We start from the raw sequence: 7,107 nt of genomic DNA, 5'->3' as shown, positions 1-7,107 counted from the left end.
CATCAAGTTTTTTTAATAAAAATGTTGGATTTTGAAATATTGACTGCAATTTTTTCAGAACCTGAATTGTTGGGCTTTTCATTAGGTGAAGACCATAATAAAAGTTCGCAAAAGTAAATACTTGACACACATTCAATTCAGTTCAATTCAAAAATACAAAATTAACCCCAAAGGGAAATGAAATAATTAGAGATTAAATAATTAGAGAATTTAGTCAATTTATACAGGATTTTAAATGAAATTACTGAAAGTTTTGTGACAGTTCATTTCCATGCATCTGTATGGGTCAATTCATCTAGCATAGAAATAAAAGTTTACAGGGAGATGCTGTGTGTCTGATCTAATAACTGGTTTGTGTGTTTTTGTATATTATATATTTATTCTATGGCAAAATCATCAACGTTTTCCTTCCACTCACCTTTCCATTTTTGTACTTGGAAACAATATCAGGTGAACAGCCATCTATAACTACAAGCCTTTAAGCCGGTGTCTGATTGATAAATGATTGCGCAAGCCGTCACATAGCCAAATCATATTATTTTTTTTAATTTTAATTTTACTCAAAATGTTGATATTGGCTGCAATTTGTTGAGAACCTGAATTGTTGGGGTGTTCGTTACGTGTAGACCATAATAAAAGTTCACAAAAGTAAATACTTGACCCAGATTCAATTCAATTCAATTAAAAAAATACTTAATTAACCCCTAAGGGAAATTAAATAATTAGAGCTTAAATAGTTAGAGAATATAGTGACTTTATGCAGGATTTCTACTTTTTGTGACATTCTAATTAATTTCCATGCATTTATATTGGTCAGTCCATCTTGCATAGAAATAAAAGTTTACAGGAAGATGCTGATGCTGTGTCTGATCTAATATTTGATACGTGTGTTTTTCATGTATTTTATATGTAATTTATGGCAAAATCATTTCAAGTTACAGCCAAACAACACTAGGAAAAATGTCCTAAACCTTGTCCTCCACTCTTATCAGAAGAATAGATCATATGATTGCACAATCAGCAACATGCATTATGGGTAATTTCATGTCACTTAATTGGTGCGCCTGAGCAGCAGGAAAACTAATGAGATCACAATCTTGTTATCCAGGATGCAGCTTTTAAGAAGGGCAATGCAACACTCATTAATAAACATGAGCTGCTGCTAATGCAGTCATTTTTCTGAGATCTGTTAGACATCAGTGGCGATGTCACATTCTGAACTCAAATATGTTTCATTGAGTCGGGTTCTTTGAAGAAGTTATGACTAGTTGGTGTCTTTTTTGATAGCCGTGTGATCCCAAACCCAATAAAAAAAACTTTTTCTTAGAAAAGCGACGAGGTGTCAAAGACAGAAGTTATATAGCTTCTAAGATAGATATAATTACATCGTTTTCCACAAATGCGTCCCACATTGGAAGCTCATTCAAACCTATTTTTACATAATAGCTGACTACAAATGCGACATGGTTTAAAATGATGAATAAATGAGGATAAGCAGCATTCACACTGGATGCTATGCTGTGCAGAGTCTTCTTTTCATCCACCTTAATCCAGATCCTGCTCTGATAAACGGTTAGCTCTCTGGTTTTTATCCGAGTTTAGGTTGGGGAAGGAGTTTCCAGGAACATGATGTAAAACATGCAAACTGTCACTTTGAGGGCTGCTGCAGTTCCTGGTAACAAACAGCTACAACAAATATCTGTTGTTACTATTTAGTTCTCTGTTCACCTTATTACTAGAGAGTTCTTGGAGCAAATACAGTCTTACATTTCCTTTAATTTGCTCATTTTTATCACGACTGCTGCACCTTTCAGCTTTGCATTCAATAAATCAAAGCAAAAAGGAAACTATAACAAGTAAAAGTTGCCCCTTCAGGTTTTCTTTTTCATCTTAAAATGCAATTATTGTCTTTAATAATCTGATATTAATCCATTTGAAATGTGCTTCCCCTGTGATTGGCCAAAACTTTAAGCTCACTTCCCCGTTTGTACATGTATAGAAAGTATATCAGAAGTTTTCTCATTGTGTTTGCCTAACTTTGCAACATCAGCAGCACAGCGACTTTTGCTGAACTCGACTTTTCAGACGCGCATCTTGTTTGTTTTGACGTGTAAAAAAACATTTGCCATAAAGCAGACCATTGTTTCCAGAATAAACAGCAGATGGAAGATGCTGATCTGTGTACATCCTGGGGTTCTGTCAGGCGTTCTGGCATTTATTAGTGATGTATGTGAAAAATCCAAAAGAGGGGAAAAAACAAACTCTTAAGATGTAAATCCAAACAGTATCCGCTTAGGGCCGTCTGAGAGCTTGAAAAATTTACACATAATTGTTTCAGGATGTTGGAAAAGGCATCGGTTTGTTGGAAATAAACACCAATTTGAGGGGGGGAAAGGTCCTGAAACCCAATATTCTAATTGCTTGAACTTCATCCGTCGGCCCGCCGTTATGGCTTTAACAAGTCAGAAAATTCTTTAAAAAACCGGAATCAATTGGACGAAACGTTCAGTCATTGATTTTTACCTGATGCCCAGAAACGCTTGGAGTCCTGCGAGAGTTAAAAAGAACAAACACCAAAAATAGTAATAAATCAGCCTTAAACTGTCTGTTGGATTTTCAGAACTATTGTAGAGTGTGCATTGGTATTCAAATGTTTCTAATCTGTTATTTTATTAGATTTGCATTTAAATTTTGTACATACCAAGCAGAGATTAATTAATATTCTGCATATTCTGCCATCTGTTGAACTGCGTCTTAAGCGTAGCGGTATTTACAGAGCGCTTTACTGCAAGGATCAGTCAAAAACCTTTTCTTCCAAACCTGTAATTTTGCAGTGTTGCCTTTAATATGCAAGCGGTCATTACCTTCCTAAAGGAATCATTGCTGGTATGTTTTGCCAGGACCACAAACTGTGGTTTTACCGATTCCTCGTTTCATACCGGAGGCGTTTTTGTCTTCTTCTTGAGATCGCGCTTATACAATAAAACATGCAAAGTGTCTTTAGAGCACAGAAAGAGAGTTTAATCCGTCGTTCACGTGTGCTGTTTCATGTTTTAATATTGGAAATGCTTTCAGTCTGGAAGGAGGTTTAGTTAAAAGGATAATTTGGCCTTTTTGAAATCTAGAGTTTCTGTGAAAAGACCAGAAGCCGTTAAAAACGTACCTGCAGGGGAAAACTCCTTCACAGTTTACTTTAAAAACTGATTTCATTCATTTATAGTCAGTCTTTTGACTTTTGGCACCAGTCTCTCCACAATGCCGCTAGGACCAGTACAGATGATGGATGGATGGATGGAACTGGGTCTAAAATGACAGAAACCATGTGTCTGACTAAAGGTGATTCCAAAAAAAACTTTACATTTTAATTGAATTATTTCCTCCACAGATTTATACTTAACAACACAATCCCAAATCTGATGGTGTTTCCAAAGAAATGCTTTTTATTTCCAGATTCTAAAATCTGTAAAAGATGTGACCCCTCTACCCTTCATGGGCCAGTTTGTTCTTCAATCAATTAAATGAAGCCAAATATAATCTCTGTAGAGCAATTTCCTTACAAACGACTGCAGCCCAGAGTGCTTTAGCTTGCTTAAAAATAGCAGACAGTTACAGAAAATCACAATAAAAACTACTAAATTAAATCAAAGTAAGCATAAAGAATGCTTTTACAAATAAATATGTGGAGCAATAAAATCCTGGATAACCATTTACAACCATTTAAATTGTAAAATAGATAGACATAAAACAATAAAGCATAAATGTTTTTTTTTTCTTCATCTCCAGACAAAGAAAGTTGGGCTGAATCACAGAGAACATCTGTTTTAAATATGAAAGCTGTGCTCCTCCCTCCACGCTGCTCCACAGTGAGCAGGTAGTCCACCAGGTGGGTTCTCCTCTACTAAAGATGAAGTAAACTCATTTTTCCTGTCAACTGCCTTAAGAGGAGTTTAGTTTTTATTAATGCAACATGGAAGCTACAGTTGTGTCACCTTCTTGTCCTCCAGCCATTTCATTTCTTATAAAAATTGGCTTCTATTGCAACCACTAATAAAAATCGGTTTTATGTTTTCTTTTTCCTTGTGTTGTTCTCGGTGACAGATTTGTTTTTCCTCCAGTCTGGAGTTCTTGTCCCGCACTTTGATTCCTTAGGACTTGCCAAGAGGTTCTGGAGTTCCTCGGGTTCTCCGACGCTGGAATCTGTGACGCAGCTTCACCAGCCTTCACGAGGAGGCCAAGGTTGCCAGGTCTGCACAGTGTTTTCATTCAGTGCCAGTGGTTGGATAATAAAAAGGGGAAGCATTAGGCCTCTCCAAGGCAACTTTCACACTTCAGAGCCATTAGCCCCAAGAGGTGCATCAGACTTCTCTTTAAAGGCCGTCTGCATCTGGTTTGGGTTAAAAAAAGCGTCATAAACGTGAAGTGAAAATATGCCAAAGTCATGACAGACAGATGGTGCAGTAATGATTTTCAGAGTTTGGGCCAGCCGGTGGAGCAGGAAGTGAGCAGGGCCTGCTCAGACTCATGCCTCAGTGGCCGTACTGTAGCTAACAAAGGTCTGTACTATGCACACGCCTCAAATGGTCATTTTAACCTTCACAAGGATAAACTGTCTTATGTTTTTGGGCTTTCTATGAGGAGGAGGGGCGATGGGGTAAATTATGCCCAAATTGCGGCATATTCAGCCAATATTATTTATATGGCTGTCATTTTGACTTGCTGTGGGGGCACTCAAAGCCCCTTTTTATTTCCATTTCTGCTGACAGCTTCAGGCTCATCCCTGAACTCTTCTAATTTGCTGCTCTGCCTCACGGTGCTCAGTCTCAAGCTGAGACATGCTCGCTGCCTGCTGCTGGATTCTCACAAACACACACAACCCAAACACCACTGCGAGGAAGAGTTCCCCACCGCCCCTCCCTCCTCCACTGAGTCTTTATTATTTTTTTTATTTTAGTTAGCACTCTTTGAAACTCTCCGTGGATTTTTGTGTGTAGGAGTTGACCAGAAGTGGATGCAGCGGGCAGTGAGTCAGAGAGTTCAAACATATTGTAAAAAGACACCATTTATAACGAGGCGAGGCAAACACGCCACGATCAAGCCCTTCCACCGACGCCGAGTTAAAACGAGTGATTTCACATCGCACGGTCATCTTTTCACTCCTCATTTCTTCGCCTCAGATCTTTAAGGCGGTAACTTTTCACCTCGCCGACTCCCATTCCATACAAATAAGTTGCATAATTGTTGTTGTGGATTTATTTTCTGCTAAAAACATAACGCTCATCTTCATACGGTCACTTTTCTCTGCATTCATGCAAAAGAGAGAAAAACTGAAACATCAGCGGGTGATGAAGAAGCGAGCGGTAAAGGAGGGAGCAGGGACGTAGGCTGATGGACGTCTTTGCAGCACCGTCGCCTGTAGAAAGCCAAACATTCCACCTGAGCGTGGAGATGAGGAGAAGACCCAACCCTGCTGCCATCGCCTGCTGCTCCTGCAGCCCTGCAGGCATGTGTGGTTGTGCAAAGTCCTTCCCGCCTTGCAGAAAAAGGTGTGGTCAGCGCTCCGGGAGCCCGCTGACACTGACTGACAGCTGGTGGCCGTTTGATTCTGATGAGCTTTTATTTTTTTTCACCGTCTGCCCATCTGCTGGATCCCGTTTGTAACTTTGAGGACGAAATCACCTTTTATTGCAGTTTTACTTTCAGTGTTGTTTAAAGCCTAAATATCTACTCACCCACCACTAACTTCTAACATTAAGGCCACTGACAGGTAAAGTGAGAAACATCGGCGTTAACTCATACTAGGAGATTAAAAAACAACAACATAATTTTTTACATTGATTTCTTTATCAAGAAATGTTTGAATATTGATGTTTTTTTTTTAGTTATCTCTAAATTTGAACAAACAGAAAAATGTCCTCATTTTTTTATCCTCTAAATAAAACATATCAACAACAATAGTTGAAGACGTTGAGGTTCTCTTTGGGAAAGCATCAGGAAGGAGTTCCTCAGAGGAACAGCTAATGTTAGATGTTTTGGAGATAAAGCCAGACTGGGATGGTTTGGACATAACAATAATCCAGAAACTCTGCCTCACCCGTTTACTGCCCACCACTTACCAATTATCCATTAATTATTCCCTATTTCACTGCAGTTCATATGGTTATCTGCACCCTTCATGTACATAACACCACATATAATACTTATATATCCCAGCATTCTCTGCACTCATCACAGTGTGGACATGCATGTGCACCTATATATCATTCCACCTCTGATGTGTAGGTGATAGAAACTGCAATACTAATAATAATAATGTCATATCGTGTTAATATCTCCGTTTTGTTCATATGGTTATAACTGAGCTCTTTGTAGCCAGTGTTTGATTTTATCACTGCATTATCGTGTTGGTCAGCAAGCGTCCAGAGTCAAATTCTTCGCATGTGGAGGTCCTGAAGCCTCTGGTGGACGTGGCCAAAGCAGCGTTTGTATGACGGAGCTCCTCCATATATGTCTAAGGCACAGCCTGGCCACCCTACCAGTAAGAATAAACCTCTGCCTGTAGAATTAACTTCACCTTTAGCTTGACACACCAAAGCGGTGACCACATCACTGCAAGTGGAGCCAGGATCGGTCAATTCTGCATCCTAATGAGCTTCAACATGCTGGAACTCCTTCTTATGACTCACTGCAAACTTAACTTCATCACTGCACCATATCTATACGGTTATATCATTTTTGTGGCTCACACTTACATAATGTAAGAGTGTTTGCGATCTTTTGCAAACCGGTTCTGTTCTAATGTTCCTCGGACCTAAAAGAAACCTGAATCCAGCAGGGAAATCAGGAAATAAAACAAACAAACTTCATTTCTTTGCCTCCCAAAATCTCCGTCTGTCACTGGAAAAAGGGCCGATTCTGGAAAGTGCTCCGATTTCAATCCACAGCCTATGTGAGGGATAAAAGTTAATGACCTCTGCATCTCATTTGCAGGGGTCCTGTCCGTGCCCCCTCTTGCTTAAAGATCACCCTGCGGCTCAATGGGACAGAACAGACGAGAGGAGCCACCGCGCCGTGGAATATATAATGACATCTTCTGTTAGAGCCCGCCGT

This window comes from Fundulus heteroclitus, unplaced genomic scaffold, assembly GCF_011125445.2.
Source record: "Fundulus heteroclitus isolate FHET01 unplaced genomic scaffold, MU-UCD_Fhet_4.1 scaffold_102, whole genome shotgun sequence".
Lineage (NCBI taxonomy): Eukaryota > Metazoa > Chordata > Actinopteri > Cyprinodontiformes > Fundulidae > Fundulus > Fundulus heteroclitus.
Note: the sequence above shows the minus strand (reverse complement) of the source record.